Below are 20405 nucleotides of genomic sequence, written 5' to 3' on the forward strand. Positions count from 1 at the left end.
CTCACCTCCCACCCCTTCTCGGCTGGCTCTCTCTCTCTCTCCCCCACCCCCCACTTTTTCAGCTCTCCCCTCCTCCCTCCCCTGGACTCCCGGTGCTGCCCCGACCCCGGGCCGGAGGAGAGCCTTACAGGTTGTCAATGAAACCTGGAATTATTTCCTTTGATGGCTTAGATAATAGTAGAAGCCAGAGCAATGAGTGAGGTCGTCTGAAACCAATGCAGTCCTGCCCGGGACCCGGGAGCCAATCGCAGGAGCAGAGGGCGGGGCGTCGGCGCCAGCAGATAATTGCTAAGTGCATCGCTAGCACAGTTGGTCCGAGCTGCCGAAAGGTCTGGTCGCAGAGACAGGAACGCGGAATCCTCAGCGCGCTCCATCCCGGCAGCATCGCTCCACGGCTCGGCAGGGCAGCGAGCCTCCGGGCACCGGCCCCTCTGCTCCGCGGAAAAGGTACTCCCGCTGCGTCCCGGGGTGGGGGCTGCGTCTGCTCTGCCAGCCTCAGTGGCTTACAGTTCAGCCTATTCAGAGGGGGTTGCAGGAAGAAAAGTTTAGGGGAGGAAATGTGACAAAGGTGGGAAATCACCGTCTTTTGTTGGGAGAAAAAAAAACCAGCTGACGATTTGAAAAACTTCTGCGCTGTCTAGAACCGGATTTGTTTACTACTCTCGTGATTAGCCTGGCTCAGGTGTGTGAAAATAGGGCTGGCCGTGGGCTGGGGTGCCTGCAGGGCTGGAGTGTGGATTCAGGTTTGTTGGGTGAAGGGAGTTGGACCCTGGACGTGCTGCTTCGTGGCGGACCCATCACTGGGAGGCTGATTCTGGGAAGCATGATTGATTGATTGGTTAGGTTTTTTTGTTTTTGTTTTTGTTTTTATTTTTCCCACCGTAGGGTCTTCCCCCTTGACGTTAACTTGACTTGCTGTCCCCCAACTATTCTGACCTTCAACTTGAGTCCTTCCTCAAACTTCTGTCTCTCCCCCCCCCCAACCCCCCCGGCCTTGCCCACTTTGTCTCGGCTCTTTTAATTTGGTGGAAGGAGACGTTTGTTTCCTGGGGAGTGGGTGACTGTCCTGTTTGATCTGCTGGGCATCGGGTGGCACACAACTTGGTGACAAACCAACCAAACAGTTCTCACAGGAAAAGACATCACTCCATTGATTAGCTCCCGAAAACTCTGGAAGACTGTCCAGGCTTGGTGTGTAGTGAAATAAAAGGGATGGAGGGAAATTGTAACCCGTGTGAAGATTACACCCTCCTCAGGTGTGGGCTGTCGGGGGCTAAGCAAGCTGGTGGCTCTGGAGTTGGGGTCTGGTGGAAGGGGCAGGCTCGGGGGAGGGGAGGGGACGGGACAGAGGCGACTCTGGTTACTTGCGCAGGTGCTTCTGTGGCTGAGAGATTGCTGGGGTCACCACCCTCACTGCTGGTGATGACTGCTCTTCGAGGAAAAAGCTGGCCATGGCAGGAGGCTGGTCCAGCCTCGTAGCATCCTTGTTCATTTCTAAACAGTGGGACCACAAGGGCCCTTCTTGTTCTGAGTCCCACTTCTGGTCCTGGGGAGAACTCCTTTCCCCGAGCGGAAGGTGTTGGGTAGGTGGGCCTCCCAGGAAGCAGGGTCCCCATGGGAGAGAAGGTGATGTGCTTGGTCTTGAACTACCTTCCTGCTTTCGTGCGGGCGGCTCCTCTTTGAATGTCCCGCAGCACTTCATCACGTGTGTCCTCTGACCTCCTGGATGCTCGGAGGCTGCCAGTCCAGGGCTGATCTCCCACGTCTGTCCCTGAGGCTTGGGAGAGTTCAGGGGGGCTTCCTCCCTCTGACTTCTATCCTAGACCTGATGCCGGGAAGTTGGATTCCCAGTCCTGGCAGGACGAGGATGCTGTGGGAGGGCTCCTCCAGGACACCTGGTCCCCACGACACCCTTCCCGCCGGGATGCGGATGACAGCCTCCATTCCCTGGCTCCACAAATCACATTCACTCTTTAATTCGTATTTTCTTTCACCTCCACAACGGCTTCTCCCCCACCTCCTTTACACAGCTATTTTAGGTGGGAGCTATTATTGCTGAATCTCTACTCACAGTGGTTTAAAAAAAAAACAACAACACAGCTTCCTGACTTTTTTTTTTTTTTAATTTTGGTCAGGATACAGTCAGCTTTCTCCTCTGCACATGTTGCCTGACAGTAAACAAAACAAGCTTGCAGCCCGGCAAATTATAATGCCTTTGTGTTTGGGAGCCTGGAGTGGATGCTGAAGTTTTTTTGGCTGTTGGGGCATATTTGGTCCAAGACCTTCTCCTCTGTGGTCTCTCTGGGGCATGTGACTCCCCCAGGGAGCCCAGGAGAGGTGACACCCAGCGGGTGGGGGATGTTGAGAGGGGGCACCTTGGTTTTCACGAAGGCAGTAATGCAACTAGAACATGCTTTTGAGTTTGAGGGATGTCTAGAACCGGGAGCAGGTAGCGAAATTGAGGATCCCTTTGCCTGATGCCAATCTGCCTGATTTCTGTCGTGATAGAGGACATTAAAAAGTAAAGCTGTGAAACAGCTCTGGAGTGGTGACTCATGCAGGGAGGGTGGGGGAGGGGGTGGAGGGAGCTGAAAAGTACAAGTGGGGCACACCGGGACACCTGCCTGTCCTCCCTCCCCCTCTTCCTTGTAGTTCCCCATTTGGAACAAAGATCATTAAAATAACAACTTTGGGCTAAAAAAAGCATAATGGGAAGTGAAGGGTAATTGACAAGCCACAGAACAACAGAGTTGTCTCAACTTCACCTTGGATGGGGCAGGAAACCCAGAATCCAGCCCCTCCGTGATCCAGTTTGGAGAATGTCATCGCTGGCTGGTGTTAGGCTGATCTGTTCCCTGTGAAGCCGGGCGCCTGTGTGTGTCTGAAGGGACTGATTAGTGTTCAGGAAATTAAATTTGTTACTCATTTCATCAAATGTGGTAGCTTAAGCCCGGACCTTGGAGAAGGGCCATCCAGCCGTCTATTTTCTCCTCTCCCCAACCGGCCACCCAGGACGTCTCCTGTTTAACTACTGTGCCGTGAAGGGGTTGCTTCTTTCCACTTGCACAAGCCCCAGGTGATTTACCTGGCGAGCAAAAGCCCCTTCCTTACTTTTCTGCCCCTTTCCCTTTCCCTTCTTCATCATAAACGCGTCCGTAAATCATCTGTTTGCTTTGATCTTGTCACTTTGAGCCGATGAAGTGGCTGTTAAGGAAAACTGGCCCCTGAAACAGGCTTGAAAAACGTATGACAATGTTTATCAGAGAAGAGACTTTCAGCCTTCTATTTTAAAATTTTATTTTGTGGTTTGGGGAGAAAGCAAATAAGCACATGGATTGTGTTAGGTGTATTTGTAAACGCTCTTGAAACGTCTTCTTTTCCCTCGGTGGATGTGTGGACGCCTGGTTATCCTGCGGGGGTGTGTCTGGAGGTTGGAAAGGGTCTGGAGCATCCTCTGAAAGGTGGAGAGGTTGAAGTGTGATGTTTCTGTTTATTCAAGACAGGCTGAAGGCTGTTTTGAAATCTAGGCTCTGAAATGCATTCACTCTACTCTGTTATTTCTCCGCTCCCTCCATTCTTAGAAAAATTTCTAGCTAAAATTCTTAGTGAACTGTTCACCTGACTCCCTTTTCCATACATTCACGTGGCCCCCCTCCGCCCTCCCCGCTTGGGAACTATTTCACGCTGAAGCGGGTACCTGAACAATCTCGCTTAATCCGATAGATGCCTCTTTTCTTCCTCCCCTTCTGGTTTTTCCTTCCTGTCACTTAAGGGCACCCTAGAGGTTGAGATTTAATATTAGACACCATGCTTCCCTCACTTCTGAAACAGTGAGCTGGGAGAAGTTAGGAATTCTGGGAGGCACAGGGAATCAGCCCTGGGGGAGTAGGGTGTTCAGTTCTATATCTCACCGGGGCGCCTGGGGTGATGCGGCTGCCCTGCGGGAGGCAGGCAGACAGATGTTTCTGGGCACAGGTTGGCTAAGTGCACAGGGATCCCCGCCAGGCACAGCCCCCACCCCTCACTGTGCCAGGCTCACCCACCCTCAGCCCCCACGCATGGGACTGACCTTGGAAACCAGCAAGCAGTGAAGTCTGTTTCTCCTTCTCCCATTCTTTGTTCTTTGTTCTCTCCTCATCCTTAAATCTCTCTATCCAGAGTAGGATTGAATCGACTTGTTCGTACTAAGGTGTGAACCGTTAACAATGTTGCCACTTTTGGGGGTTATCTGAGTTCTTCTTGGGATTTGAAGCTGTTCGTAGTGGAGTTTGGGACACCTGCTGTGGGGCTGGGGAGACAGAGTTTGGATCCGGAGTGTCTGCAGATGTCGCTTATCACTTTTCAGTTAGGGCTCGTTCTGTCTTGCCCACGTCAAGGACAGGCTGTAGCTGCTTAGGGCACTGGACGGGCAGTATTTGGGGTCTCAAAGCTGGAGATCCCTTGGATTTGACCTTGACCACGCTGCTTCTATTTGCCCTTTTCTGACCTTCATGCAGAGCCAGGGGCTTGGACTGTGTTCTTGTCAACGCTTTTCTGCTCCGAAACTCTCTCTGGCTTTTGCCGCTGGAACCCTGCATCCAGCTGGGGATGTTACGGCCCCAGAAGGCCTTGGGTGTGCAGAGCGGCTCCGATGCGGGCCACAGTGCGCAGCGAGGCTTCCAGAGCCAGGACCCCGTGGATGCAGGCGGCAAGGAGTGGTGGATGCTATACCAGAAGGAAGACCGGCTGAGGGGTGATGTAATAACTGATTTTGGTTTCGGAGGGGATGTTATATGGAGGATGGCGACCAGCTGTTCTCTAGCTCCAGTAAAGGATTGAACGGGAGAAAATAGACAGAAATTGCAACAGATGGACTTAGATTAGGTATGAGGGAGAATTTTCCATCAGCAAGAGTTGTTAAAAAGGGAAGGTTTGGAGCCTCCATGCTGATCTTTAGGAAATGGAGGACCAGGAGATTCAGCTGGAGAAGGAGGCGAAAGGCATGGGCCGTCTTGTGCAGGGATCCTAGCCGCTTCCTGATGAGGGTCCTTTTTTTTTTTTTTTTATCTCTCCAAAACCTCACCTCTGCTCTGGGGCATCAAAGGGGCTGAGAATCAGAGTCCGAGAGATGGCCTCGGCTGCTGCCTGATGGGCAGGACCTGTCTGTGGCTGGAGGACCCCTTGTCACATCTAATCTTTCATTTTCAGACGTGATGAATGAGGCCCAGAGAGGTAACAAGCCTTGGCTCATCCCACGGTGACCTGATGGCAGAGCCGGGACCAGAACCGAGGTCCTCCATCCCGAGTCAGTGTTATTTGCTTCATAGCTCTTTTTTTTCTCTTGTTTCCAAATGGAAGAGACCATTTCCTTTTCCTGGGCTCCTGTCTCTACCTAACCCGTTGGCAGAGACAGGGACCCACAGTCAGCCGGGTTCACTGAGTGCCCAGTACTGATGCTGTGTAAGGATCTCCAGCTTCCCGGGTTTACACAGCACGCGCTTTGGTCCCCGTTGTTGGATGGGAAGGGATTCCTGCAAGGCTGGGGGTGGGAGAATGCGAGCCAGACCCTGGAGCAGAAAGGAGGGGACTGGGTAGAGCTACAAGGACCCGGAAGAGAGATGGGAAAAAAAATAAAGGAGTATTTCATCCAGATCTCACAAAGTAAGAGAATTTAGGTGTGTAGTTCCAACTCCTCCTGGGATGGATGACGTAAACGAGCTCCACAGCCTGCCTGGGATCCAGAGAAGACTCTTCCCCCGTTACCTTTACCCAACAAAACAGAATTTTGCATTTCACTGGGATTCTCATTTCTGAGAGAAGCTTCTACAATGAGGCGCTGAAATTCTACCTTCTTCTCAGCCAGACTTGATTCATTTCTGGACAGAAGCCTCTCCTGGGTGCTCGGAGGCCCAGGGAAGGGCGCACTGCCTGACAGGGAGGGTGCTGACTCAGGGCCCAGAGGCTGGCTCCCTGGGGGCCGCGGGGATGAGAGCGGAGGGCTGCGGTCCAGCCGGCGGCCCGCCCGGGGATGAGAACCAAGGCTCGCACTCTGAGCAAGAGGGGCTGGGGACGGCTTTGCCTTGTGGTGGGTTGATCCTCTTAAGCAGCGAGATCAGTTGGTAAAACTAGCACCAGCTAATACATACGTAATTAGGGAGTGGGTGTGGAGTCACAGAGAAAAAGGGAGAAAAGAGGGAAGTTTGTGCCGGGCTGGCGAGAGGTCACCAGGGGGTGCCTGGCGGGGAGGGCACGGCCTTTGCACGCCTACAGCCTGCTGGCGTGTCTCTGGGCTGATGAAGGCTTCCTGAGCCCGGAGGCAGGTACCCGGGGGTTTGCCAGAAACAGGGTGGGTGTGCTTCCTCTGCCAGAACCTGTATGGAAGGACCACCAGCCCCGGGGGCAGCTGAGCGAGATGTCTGTCCAGAGAACGGCCAGGACAGGAGGTGCAGAGGAACCTGAGGGGGAGAGGACACTGGGGGTACCAGGGACTGGTGCCCTGGATGTGGGACGGACTTGAAGGATGGAGAGAACTTGGGAAGATGAGGAAGAGAGAGGAGGGATGGTTGGCAGGAAGAAGGACAGGAAACCCAGCGGCTGCAGAGCCCGTCCACAGAGGGGAGGGAGCCTGTGACCCACAGAGAACGTGGAGAGACCTAGGTGGGCCATCCCAGCCCAGGGTGGCCTCTCCCAACCCTGCTCCCATCAGTCGGGTCCTTTTCCTTCAGAAAGAGGTTCAGCTGACTTCTTACTTCTGCCCTCAATTTTGGTGCCACGCACTGCACGAGATACAATATGATGTCCCGGGTGCAGGCTGCACTGGGTACCCTGCCTGCCTGCAGAGAGGATCACCTGAAGGGGGACTTGAGAACTGAGCTGGATCCCAGCAGGTGATCCGAGAGGAGATGGGGAGGAGAGGAGGGAGAGGACAGCCACCTTCAAGACACAGAAGCCTGATGCAACAGCGCGCCTGAGCGTGGTGGTGAGTTCCGTCTGAGCACAGGAAGGACGCTTTGGGGATGGGGGAGGAGGAGACGTAGGTGCTATCAGGTAGAGAGAGACCAGCTGGCCAAATGGAGGGGGTGGAGGGGTTTCAGGCAGGAAAAGACGGCCACATTGGTGTTTAGGGAAAATGGGATGTGCAATGGAGGTGGGGGATGGGTGGGGTTTTGGAGGGGCAAGCCTGGGATGGTGAGGCCAGTTCTGAAGTCATTTGCTGCCGTCCAGGTGGGAAAGGATGAGGGCCTGAAGGAAGAAGTCTAGGAGACGAGAGACAGCATCAAAGGTTGGTGCTCTGATTTCGTAAGTCACACTGGATTGGGCAAAAATGAAGAGGAATTATTCACCCTCAGAGAAGAGGCTGTCAGGTGAGAGGAAAGGTCACATGTGAGATGAAAAGGAGAGGGGGGTGCCCCCCTCTGAAGACAGGGCGAGGGCAAATGGGTTTAAACAACTGGGAAAGGATGTAAGCTAGACATTAGCATTAATGCCTTAATGGAAGGGATTGTTAAACACGGGGGCCGAGTCATCAAAGGCGGCTGTGGACTAATTCTCTGCTCCATAGAGCATTCACAAATCGGGCTGTCCCGACAGAAAAGTGGACGACGGATGTGAAGAGATCGTTCAAACACAGAGAAAAGAAACACACATGTCCAGAAAAATATGCAAAAGTGTCCGACTTCATTCATCAGTAAAAGATAAAATTCAAAACGAGATACCGTGACCCACCTATCAGAAGAGCAAAACTAAAAATGGGTATCGTGTTGTTAAGAGCGCTGGAAATGGACATTTTCAGGCTTAGCTGGTGGGGAGAGAATCTGCAAACACGAGGCACGTGTCTCAAAACCACACCCTTTGAACCAGTTACTAATTCCTCTTACAGGGATTTATCCCAAGGAAATCACTTGAGCTGTGCAAAATAGTTCTAATCAAGAATATTCCTTTCAGCATTATTCATTATATAACTGTATGGGGGTTTAGTTAAATATTATATGGTTCATTCATCAAGTGGAAATCAAAGAAGCTATTAAAGTGACATTGAAGGATATGTAAGAATATGGGAAAATGCTAACAATATATAGTAAGTAAATAAAGGTTTAAAAGTAAATACAGTATAAACGTGATTTTTGTAAAAATGTGTGTGTAGTTATGAAAAATAGAATGGAATATAAATATAACAGAGTGGTAACAGTGGCTATCTCCAGGTTTTAGGAAGAGCCTGGTTTTTTGCTTTGTTCAACTTTTCAGTATTTCCCAGATTTCCTACAGTAAATGCGCAAATCAGAAAAACACACTCTGTAAGTCAGTGACTCAAACCATGAATGTTGGAACAGCGACTGTACCTGCAGCCCTGGGTCAGGCACTGTTGTCACTAAAAAGTATAATGCGGGCGGGGAGGGGAGGCCTTCCGTCCACTCGGTGAGACCAGATCAGTGTGCACAGGGGCCGCAGCACGCTGGTGAGGGCTGCATGTCCGCTTCAGGTGTCCAGGGGGTGGGGGCGCCGGGCAGGGCACGGTGACCCTGGGTGGTGACATTTGGTCCCTCCTCCCCACCTCACCCCCAGGCCCTGTCTCCAGTGGTCAGACCCATGTTAGCATTTCAGGTTGGATGCTGACCCGCGTCACGGACATCTGCTGATTTCACCAGGGGAGAAGGTTGAGGCTCAGAGAGGCTGAGACTCGGCCAGGGTCACAAAGCCAGTGAGTGGCAGAGCTTGGTCACAGGGCACTTGGATGTCAGAGGCTGTCCAGATGGGCTGTTGTGGCACTTTGGGTGCTATTGTGGGGGGCTGGCAGAGTGCCACCAGGAAGATGTGTCACCTCCATCCCCTTCTACCAGAAACCCTGCCTTTTGCTTAATTCCCTCATTAATTAAGACCCAGTGCCTGCACTGACAGCAATCACATTTAGAGAAGGGACTTTGGGTGCTGAAGGCTCTCCGGAGGCAACCTTTCCTCTCTGCCTCCCGAGGTCTCATTTGTCGCTGCTTTTCTGGAATGTCTTTGCTTCCCACTGTGGCTTCCTTTTGTTACATCAACTCTGGGCGGCGGCCTGAGAGTCTGCTCCCGGTGGAAATCACAGCTGGCTGGCTCCGTGATGTGTGTCCAGGCCACGTGGGGTCTCTGGGGTGCCTTCCCTTGGCGGCTCTGATGGGCACATCCTTGGGGCGTTCGCAGGCTTAATTGGAAAAGTGGCTCGGCCTGCCGGCGGGCTGGGCAAGACAAGGAGGGGTGGGAGGCACGTGCCTGATTTGCTGCTCTATTTATTTTACTAGTAATGCACATGTGTATGGTGTCCTGCGTTCCCAAGCCTCGTAGGTGGCAGGGGCAGGCTTCCTTACCCCCACTTTGCCAGGGAAGAAGTTGATCCTCGGAAAGGCAGAGCCACTCTCCCCAGGTTGTCGGGGCTACAGGCAGAAGGGCCAACGTGTAAAGAACCAGATTTTCTCCTGCAAATAAATACCGCCTTACAGCAAGGTCCTACTGTCCAGCACAGAGACCTATATTCAATATCTTGTAGTAATCTATAATGAAGAAGAATGTGAAAAGGAATATATGTACGTATACATATGACTGAAACACTATGCTGTCCATCAGAAATGGACACATTGTAACTGACTATACTTAAGTAAAGGGAAAAAATACCGCCCAACCTTGTCATCAGCGGAGTTTCTTGCTGCCCTGGGTGTCCTGGGGCCGAGGAGGGGTGGGCAGATGTGGCTGGTGGACCCTGGAGGAGTTAACAGCAGCACTGGTGAGATGACTTCTGGTGCGAGATGTATTCACCTGAGTCCTAACGCGAGGTTGGGCGTAGTTGCAGAGAAAGTGAGTGTTAGTGAGGGTGTGAGTGGTCACAGAAGGCTTGGGAGGCGGGGGGCCCTGAGCCCCAAAGGGAGAGCATGATTGGGACAGAAGGAGGGACATTCTTGGTGTGAGTGGCGGTCTCGAGCCCAGAGCCAGCCAGGGTGTCGGGGCTGCTGAGAAGCTGGGCGTTCCAGGCTTTGCTCCGTTCTCAGGAGGCCCTCTGCTTCATCAGGCAGGGCTGAGAGGACAGAGGGGAGGGTTGGATGGAGGGAGGCGGAAACGGGGTGCAGGTTCTTGTATGGATTTGCGCACTTGCAGTGTCTCTCTGGGTTTTGCTCCTGCTGGTGTGAATTTACCGTGTGGTGTGGTAGGAGGAGGTGGGGGGAGCCTTGGGACAGTTCGGATTCTGCTGGCCCTCCCTGCCCGCCTGGAACTCAGGGCTTTCAGGATATATGGGAACCGTAGGAGTATCGGGTCAGTGTCAGCATTTTTCTCTTAAAATGGAAAAAATAGCAGGATGTCTGTGCTGATGGACGAGACCCTGTGGAGTCAGCACAGAGGTGATGTGGGGAAGGCGGGAGGTGATGGCCTGACAGGAAGGGGATGGGCTGCGTTGCACAGGGCCAGGCATGGCCTCAGCTGGCGGCCGAGTGGGGAAGGGGCACCGCAGTCAGAGGCAGTGGGTCGGTGGGCATCGGCGTGGGGACCCTCTCCTATTGCTTTGTTGTCTCCCTGACTAGGAAGTAAGACTGAGAGCTGTGACAGAGGAGGAGGGGGACCTCAGCCTGTGGTCTATGGGAAGAGATGCCCTCTGAGCCCAGAGGGAGAGGATGGGGGACAATGACAGACAGAGGCTCTCAGTCTCTAAATCAAAATCAAAGCATTCCTGCGATGCTAAGCAAGTTCTGGAGAGTTACGACCGAGTTAATAAGGCTGAGATGAGGGTGTGGACGGAGAGTCCTCAAAAATTAGTCTCAGGTTCCTACAGCCTACCCAGTGGCTCTTGTATGACTGTATTGTTTTTAATTGAGATGTAATTGACATACACAATTATATGTTTCAGGTGTACAACTTAATAATTCGATGTTTGTGTACTGTAAGGTGATCACCACAATAAGTAGACGACAGCCACCATGACTCAGTTACCTTTTTGGGGGGTACAGTTGTATTCTGAAGAAACGGAAGGGCTTGCCTGGAGTTACGATGATCCTCCCCTGAAATCAGACAGTTGGGTGAGGTGCTGAGAGCCCGTTGGCCGAAGGAAGTTCGCTGAACTTTCTCTCTCTTCCTAAAGCTTTAAGAAGATCATTTTTTTAAATTAATTATTTTTCTTTACATCTTTGTATGCGGGAGGAGGAAGGCGAGGATGAGAGGAAAATTTCTCTCTCTAGTTTTTACCTTAAGATGTTGTCCTGGGTAGAGATGTGGCTGGCCCAGGTCACGTGATCAGGGTGTGGGGTGGGACTCAGGGTGAGGCTCAGCCCTTGGTGTCTCCCCTTAGGAAAAGGGGCGAGGCTGAGGGGAGATCTCCTCCCTGAGAGGGATTCCAGCCTTCCCCGCCCTTTGGGAAGACGGACACGCTGATACAGACACTGAAGACGCAGACCACGTCCTTGGTTCTCATTAGATCGGGAAAGAGGCTCACAGACCAGGGAAGGAAGGTGACCCGGGACTTTGGTGGGGGGACCAGTCCCAGATCATAAGCCAGCAGAAAAGCAGAACGGATGACTTGACAGAGACCGTGCTGGGGGAACTGAGGATGGTCACAGCCGCGGGAGAGGTGGGGGGTTTGCTCAGGGAGCTTCAGAAAGTGTGCCAAGTGCACTGTCAAGGCAGCCCAGGATGGGGCGAGGACTCAGCCAGAACTGAGGGCGGACAGGACATGTGCTTGGCCCCGGGCCTGTCAGTTTTCTTAAGATGGAACTCTTCTCGGACTGCGAAAGGTTCAAAACGTCCTGCTCACTTAGGGGACGAGGTCGTTTGTGGGAGCGGTAAAGAGGAATCACTGTCTTCTCCACATCTTCTCCCTGGAGGTCTATTTGAGATAAAACAGAGGATGTGGAAGCGCAGAGGTGTAGGGACGCAGAGCTTATCTGACCAAGGCATCTCCCCAGACGCGGCTCACATGGTCCGTGTGGCTGATCCAAACTGCAGTTTCCCCGGCTCTGCGTGACCTCCTGATCGCTCACCTCGTGCATCTGTTGCGGGGCTTAAATGGAGTGTTTGCTGCAGAGCATCCCGCATTGTGCCTGGGGTACAGCCAGGGCTGAAGGATGCGTGGGAAGTTACAAAAGGTGATGATGGGGCAGGGGGGAGGGGGTGGTTCCCCTCTAAGGTTGGGCCAGGGTGGTGCGCTGGGGTCTGGAGGAGCCAGACCATGGATTCCGGCTGATTCTGCTTCTGCAAGCCCAGAAGTAGTAAGTAAAAAGGTTGGAATATCTGCTTTGGGATTTCAGAGCTCAAACCCTTTCTCCCAAATATTGCTGGTCCGGGTACCAGAGAGGAAAAACGTAGCATTGCCAAATAGCGCAGTGCCTTCGAAACAATCCTGGGCAGAAAACTCTGCAGAGCAGCAAGGACCATGATATTGAGAGAGATTTGAGGGAACCAGTAAACCTTGCAAAGCTTAGAACAGCAGAGGCATAGATTTCTCATACTAATCAAGTGATTTGTGGGAAAATCCTATCCATCTCCCTAACCTGAGCTGAATCAAGCCAATGATGGCTGTGAGTTGCAGAGTGAGCTCTGAGGCAGGCGCCAGGCTGGTTTATGGTCCTGCAGAACTTTTCTGCGGCATGAATCCCCGGTCAGGCAGGTGACTTCGAAGGAAAGTAACTCCCCCTTCCCGGCTGGCCTCCGTGCCAGGCTCTGTGTTGGGTGAAAGTGTGTTGATGGGTGGTGCAGGGCAGAGCTTTGGGGCGCCCATCATGGGAGGGGATTTAACCTGTGGAGGGGGGACAAGCACACATTTCCCTGAGCCCCTGATGGGTGGGCAGGTACTGGCCAGGCTGTGCACTTAAATGTCTCAGGAGCTGTCTGGTCGGGAGAGATCCTACTTCTGTGTGGAGAGAGATGCAATTGACTTCTTACTCTGCCTCCCACAAGGGAAGGAGTGGAGAATGGACCCTCTGAGAGCTGTTTTCAAGCTGATCTAGGTTAACCCCTTACGGTTGATCCAAAGTATTGCTTCTTTGATTATGAGATGGTATTTCCCAATCTAGGGTAAGTTTAATTCGAGGGCATTCTGAATAACCTCAGGAAGGCTCAGATGAAGCCAGTTTAAACTCTTCAACGTCGAGGGGAGACACTGTGTCATACTTGATCTGGGGAGACGGGCGGTTGTTTGGGTTGGGCGGAGGCAAGGCGGAGATGGGGGGTGGAAACGTGTGAATCTTGGTCCAAGCTGCAGTGGCAAAACACCCACAATGCCGATGGCTATTTTTCTGCACAGAAAAATAAATTTCCTACAGTTCAAAGAAAGGGAAATACTGTGGCTATAAAACCCATGGAAAAATGTTTGACTCTGTGAATAACCAACATAGAAAATTTAGGTTGCATGGGCTGTGGGCTTTGATCCTGGCTCTGAAAGTTAGTTGTTCAGCCTTGTGAAAAAAAGTCACCTAACTGGGTCTCAGTTTCTCCCTCTGCAGAGTGAGGGTGAGAAGGTCTACCTTCTGGGGGTGCCGTGTATTGGTGAGATGAGGCGTTCAAGTCAAGTGCTTACCACCGGTAACGATTCCAATAATCACAGTCATTAAAAAATTCTAACTAAAATGGAAGTGAGATGCCATTTTCCCAGCTATAAAATTACTGAAGTTTAACAAGGATGTGGTTCGGGGTCACGGAGGTCCAGTAGGTTGGTATAACTTCCTGTGCGTGGAACCATCACTGGTGCGGTCCTTCTAGAAAGCATGATTTGGGGGGATTTTCATACTTCTGATTTACTTCTAGGATTCTGTACTAAGGGAATAATCAGAAATGCGGGAACATGCGCGCGCACAGAGTTGTTCACTGTCATGCTATTTATCTGGAAAACGGGACTCAACTTTCCCCAGTTGCAGGAAGCTAATTAAATATGGTCTGGTACATCCATAGCAGCCGTATAAACGTATTATATAATATATATATTAAAAATATATAAAAATTTGTATAAAACTGAAGAATGTTAATGACAATTTTCATGAAGCCATATGTTAAATATCTTCTAAACTGGCCAATGAAATGTATATACACATGTACATATGTGTATATATTTATATAAACATGAATAAAATACACCAGAATGCTAATAGAGATTCTCTCCAGATGGTGAAATTATGGCTGATTAAAAATTTATTTATTTATTTATTTATTTTTTAGCAGGGGGAGGGGTAATTAGGTCTATTTATTTATTTACTTTTAGAGGAGCTACTGGGGATTGAACCCAGGACCTCGTGCATGCTAAGTACAGACTCTACCACTTGAGCTATATCCTCCCCCACAGATGATTTTTTTTTTGTTTGTTTTCCTCTTTGTATTTTTTCCTGCAGTTTTCAAATATCTCACAGTAAGCCTTTATTCATTTTTATAATAAAAATAGTAAAAGTCATGAACTGGACATGAGATCCAGTAGCCGAGGGGACCGGGTTCTTGTCCTGTTCGGAAGTGCTTGTCTGTGGATCCGGCATGGTGTAGATGCCCCAGAAGCTTGTGGGAAGGCTCTGTGTCCATTCTCTTACTCCTCTGTCCTGGACAATGTGGGAGAGACACACATGTTTGGAGGATGGAAAGCGCCACTTGGAACAGAGAGGATGAAGTGGGGATGTGGTGAATGCTCTCTGTCCTGAAATCCAGCTGCTTCTCGGAAGCCACGGACCTGGTGACAACCTGCATGTTTGGTCACTGCCAAAGCCCTGGCCAGACTGGAACGGACTCCCCTCTGACCTTGCCCTTGTCCCCGGGAAGCCAGGAAGAGGTGCCTTAAGACAAAGACACAGCACTGCCTCTGCAATGCCGGGGTGATGGAGACACACGCTTGGCAGAGGCATTGGGTCCGGGGCGGGGGTGGCTCCCACGACACAGCTGTCTCCAAGCCTGGCCACGTTACAGGGCGTCTCACCTGCCGCCCCGTGCGTGTTAGGGAAGAGGTCAAATCAACAGCATATTTGCATATCTGTAACTCATGAAGTGTTCCGATGCAGGTGGCTTTTTTTTTTTTTTTTTTTAACAGAAATCACCCTTTTGTTCAACAGATTGCCTTTTGAGGATGTATAATGAGCCAGGCCTTGGATTTGGCGCTGGCTTTTTCCCTGGTGGATAAAGCGGAAGCTTTTGAGAAGCTTGCTCTTTTCTTGTCCCTTGGACAACTTAATTCTGATATATATTTTCAAAATCTGGAATTAAAAAAAAATATTGGTTTTGCTTAAAGTAGGACACACTTGCTTCGGGTCTGTGAAGTATTGTGGAAATACTGTTTTATTATTATTATTTTTTCCTTTTGGTGCAGATGTTCCCAAGTGTTATGTAAGTTTAAATATTTTTTCTTTAATTCATCCTTACAGCATCACTGTTGAGATGGGGCTGGGCGGGGGAGCCCTGACTTCAAGTCAGGAGCAGGGGACAGTTTGGGCTTGAACTGTGGTCCCCCTGAGAGCCTCCCAGGGCAGCTTCTGACTTCAGTTCCTCGGGGCGGACTCTGGTGATGGACAGACTATGGCCACTGGCTACTTGGAGGCTCTTGGCTGGGGACGTGCTGTGTGCTCTCAGCTCTTTAAAATTTGCAAATACAATGGCTATTGTGCTATTCTTTCTTAACACTTGGTGCCAGCTTCTGGTTCCCGAAGATCCTCTGAGGCACCAGATAGCAAATGTAAATTGTAACTTTTGTAAAGAGGCAGCCTGGCACTGGGTAACATGTTGTGATGGGTTCTTCCTCTCTGCCTTGGAACGTGCCCAGATGTTTTGCTTCTTTTAAAAATCTGACATGGCCATGGCTCTATAAATAGTACCAAACATCAGCCATAATACTGGCATGATGCTGAGTGTTTTTTCCTGCCACCCACTGAAAGTCTTGGGAGAAAATTCTCTCTCTCTACACACACACACACACACGTTTCTAGTTATATTTAGACATAAGTAGAAATCTTGAATGTGTTCAAACACGTACGTGTTTTTATTTCTTTCCTTTTTTTGGAATTAGGTAAGAAGGGCTTAAAAAGCCTTCAACAAATAACAGAAAACAAAATGACTTTCCAAGTATCTGCTGTGTCCACGCACAGTGCTTAATTAAATCAGTCCCTGACATCAGAACTCACAGTCCAGCAAGAGGGCGGCTTTATTAGTAACTAATTGTAACCAGGTTTCCTGGACATGGAACTGTGAAAAGATACCTTTTACAAATTCCTGGGGACTTTTCACAGCTGTATTAGTTTGTCAGCTTTGTGATGACAACGTGCTACAGAGTGAATAGCTTAAACCACAGACATTGGTCGTCTCGGGTTCTGGAAGCTGGAAGTCCTTGGTCAAGGTGGTGGCAGGTGGCTTCCTCCCGAGGCTGTGAGGGTCTGCTCTGGGCCTCTCTCCTTTGCTCGTAGGTGACCATCCTTCTCCCTGTGTGTCTTCACATTGTCTGTGTGTCTGTCACTGTGTCCAGATGCCCCCTTTGCCTAAGGACACCAATCTTACTGGATTGGAGACCACTCTAATGACCTCACTTTAACCTGATTACCTCTGTTAAGATGCTCTCTCTGGGAAGGGGAGGGGGAGGGTATAGCTCAGTGGAGAGCACATGCTTAGCATGCACAAGATCCTGAGTTCAGTCCCCAGTCCCTCCATTAAATAAGTTAAAAAAAATAAAACAAATTACCTCCCCCACCAAAATTAATAAAGCATATTAAGAAAAAGCTTCTCTTTCCAAATAAGGTCACATTCTAAAGGCGTGGGGGTTGGAACATCATATGAATTTGGGGGGTGGGGGGAGGGGTGGCACAGTTCAGCCCATAACAGTGTTCTCTCAGGTAATACTTCCACCTTGGGGAATGACTTTTCTTAAACCATCCCAGATCCCAGATTGCCAGACTGATACTATTTCTCTACCTTTCCCCTCACTAAGGAGAGAGTTTATATAAAAACAAATGCAGACGCACACACAGAAACGCTTTCCCCTGGACCCTCCAAGCCCCGCATCTTCAGGTGAGCCCAGAATGTGGCTCTCACTTACTCAGATTTTTTTCCTTCAAGAGAGTGCTGAGTGCGTGGTGATGTCTTAGCAGCGGATGAGATGCGTGCACTCGCTCCAGACGCTGCACGGATCAGACCGGTTCTGCGTCTAGAAGTGCCCCCGCACACAGACACCTAATGCCACACCGCCTACGTGCTCAGAGCCGTGCCAAGGCTACAGAGGGGCCCAAGGGATTGGCCCTGCCCAGGAGTTGCCTGTGATGTGGACGTGGAGACAGAGCCCACATCCGATGACCAGAGAACAAGGGAGGTGCGGCAGGGTACCCGAGGGTGCAGCGAACACGCAGAGGAGGGGGTGACCCCTGAATGGAGGTCAGGCAGGGCTGCACGTGCTAGTCTGCAGGAGGCTGAACCAGGGCCAGGTGGTCTAGGAAGTAAAAGGGGGAGGGGCTGGGGTCCTGGGCTGTGACGGTGGCGTGAGCACAGGCCCCCAAAGAGGCACGAGCGTGGCAGGTGTGGGAAGGAGACGAGCCTGAGTCTCCAGGCCATCGGCCTGTAAACGTCGGTTATGCTTTGCAAATAGTTCCAGTTTGTGTTTCTCCGAAGTGGAAGTGGCTGAAGGGAAACCTTCCTCCAGCTCATCACAGCATTCTTAGCAATTTCCATCATCGGAGTCCTTTCCCTGGACCTCAAAAGTGGGGCTCCAGTTGACTCTTTCAACCCAGTTCTCAGCACCTCCCTACGCATTGCCTGTCCTGGGCCTGGCTGGACCGCCGCTCATCTCCAGAGACCCTCCGCTGGCCTAAGACACGCTGGTCCCCTCTACCTGATGCCCTGCCCGCAACTCTGCAGGTTCGAATCCCACCCGGCCTTCAACGTTCAGTTCAAATGTCCTGTGGTCTGGGGAACTTGCCCAGATCTTCTCTCCTCTCCTGTCCTTGGCTCTAAGGGATGCTCATAGTCACTTACAGGTACTTCTCTGAATTGTTGTTACTACTTAGTAGTAACATATGGATTGAGTACTTCGTGTGTCCCCTCTTCTCTGTGCCTTGGATCAATTGATGTATAAATCAAAGACTTCTGCTCTCCTTGAGTTTATGTTCTATCCTAGCTAGGGAAAACAGATAATGAAGAGTGGAAATGATATATAAGTAAATCATACAAAATATTAGAAAGTGATAACCTTATTTTTCAATTTTTAATTTTTATCAAAGTAGAGTTTTGATTTACAACATTGTATTAGTTTCAGGTGAACAGCAAATATATTCCTTTTCATATTGTTTTCCATTATAGGTTATTACAAGCTATTGAATAGAGTTCCCTGTGCTATACAGTAGACCTTGTTGTTTATCTACTTTATTTATAGTAGTGTGTATTTGTTAATCCCAAGGAGGTGATAACTGTTATGAAAAAAGAAGAATGGGAGAAGGAGGGTTGGGAAAACTGCTTTGGGTTGCAGTTTTAAAGAGGGTGGTCTTTTGATAGGCCTCTGGAGGAGGGTTATATCCGTGTGAAGGCTTGTGCAAAGGCCCTGAGGCAGAAGTGTGCCTGCCATGTTCCAAGAACCAGCAGGTGGGTATGGTTGTGATGGAGTGAGAAATGGAGAAAGAAGTAGGAAATAAAGTCAGAGAAGTAATGAGGGGGGACATCACATGGGGTCTTGTAGGCCGTTTCAAGTATGGAGGGAGACAAGGAGGATTTTGAGCCAAAGTGATGTGAGAAGATTTATTTTCTAAAATAACACTCTGGATGCTGTGTTTAGAATAGACAGAAGGCAGAGAAGGTGGAAACAGGAGACCCACCTAGAGGTTACTGCAGTGGTCCAGGTGGCTTGGGCCAGGGTAGAGGTGATGCGAAGTGGTCAGACTCTGTCTGTAGTTTGAATTTTATTATTAGTGAAGAGATTGTGATATATGAGAGAGGGCAAGGAATCAAGAAAGTCTGTGAGGATTTTGGCCTGAACTCCGCCGGCGGCAGGAAAGGCTGGGAGAGGGGGCCTCCGGCAAGTGAGAGGCTTTGGAGTTGGTCCTTGTTGGACTGGAAACTCCTTAGGAGGAAGTGTGCCTTGCATTCATCTTGACTGTCTCCTTTGGGGCTCAGGAATTATCTGTCACTGATGAGTGTATCATATTATCATCTTTCAGGGGCTGCTCCGAGTGCAGAGAATTCCTGGCTTGGGAGGACGGTGGTTCACTTAGCGGTCATTGTTCAGGTCAAACCTCTGCCGCCGCTGCTTCCCCAGCTGGGGCATTTTGCTTCTTTGACACTATTCCGAGGTTCAGGGACAGGTCTCCAGTGGAGCTGGGCTGTTTGATGAGGGTTTGATTGGGGGTGGGTTGAGCTCAGGAGCCGCCAGGACATTTGATAGTGGCCCAGAATATTTTCTTGGAACTAATCTTTCCTCTCCCAGTCGTTATCACACCTAATGAGGATGATTAATTGGTGTTAATTGGTATGCCAGCGTGTGTGAGTCCTACTAAAAATTCAGTGTTCTTTTGGATTCTGGAAACTAGAGTGGGGGAGGGGGAGGAGAAAGGGGGTGCTTTCTCTAGTATCTTATGCTTTGGAGATTTCTGGTTAGATTTCTGTTTTGTTGGTTGGCAGAGAGATTTGGTTGAAAGTGTCCCCAGGCTGACACAGGGGGCTGCTTAGATACAGTATTCCCAGTGGGCTTGTCCCAGTGATGGCAATGACATTGAACCGGCTTACGTCTGTATTGTTGAAAGAGGGGACCCGTCACTTCACAGATACTTCAGGGACACCTACTCAGTGCTGGCCACCAGGCCAGGAAATAGGGGGATGTGTGACTGATGCCTGACGCACGGTCCCCGTGTTAACACCCAGCTACTGAAAGAGGTAGATACGAGACACAGTGAGAGGCAGAGTGGGGTCTTGGAAGAGAGTGAGGTGGGTTGCCCAGCTGGACCTGGAGGCTGGAGAGTTGGGATTTTGGAGTCAGAGAGACTAAAGGTGTTTACAACCGTCCTGGCAAGAAGCGATGGCAGCCCGGATTAGAGCAATGATGGTGGAGACCAGTGGAGATGAACTGGTACTTTTCTTCTCCTGGATTACTCTTGATTTTTAAAACTACTCTCTAATGCTAATGATGGCATCTACTAAGACATGGTCCTCACTGAACCTTGCCATCCATCCAATTGTTGCCGAGTCCAAACTCGTTCTGCTCACCACACGACAGGCCAATAAATCGGGAGGTGAAGTGTTGGGGCAAGGAATAGTGACTTTATTTGGAAAGCCTGCTGACCGAGAGGATAGCAGACTCATGTCTTGAAGAACCATCTTCCTCCAGTCAGAATACAGGCTCCTTTTATAGAAAGAAAACAAGGGAGGGGGTGTGGTTGGTGGTTGCAAACTTCTTGCTGCAGGAATTCTTTGCAGCTGTCCACGTGGGTCAGGCCATGGTGTTCCGGTAAACCTCCAACAAAGCAAGGTTATTCTCTGTTTTGCAA

The 20405-nt window shown here is 50.4% G+C and overlaps 1 protein-coding gene across 4 annotated transcripts in view; it reads left to right on the forward strand.

The window, feature by feature from the left end:
* Positions 1-314: 314 nt before the first annotated feature.
* The window catches only part of ZMAT4 (zinc finger matrin-type 4), a 416088-nt gene continuing 395997 nt past the window's right edge, over positions 315-20405 (forward strand). For all 4 annotated transcript variants that reach the window (XR_010377315.1, XR_010377316.1, XR_010377314.1 and 1 more), the window contains exon 1: positions 315-447. The gene's annotated coding sequence lies outside the window, so the exon portion shown is untranslated. The remainder of the gene's footprint in view (positions 448-20405) is intronic.

This window comes from Camelus dromedarius, chromosome 22 (assembly GCF_036321535.1).
Source record: "Camelus dromedarius isolate mCamDro1 chromosome 22, mCamDro1.pat, whole genome shotgun sequence".
Taxonomy (NCBI): Eukaryota; Metazoa; Chordata; class Mammalia; order Artiodactyla; family Camelidae; genus Camelus; species Camelus dromedarius.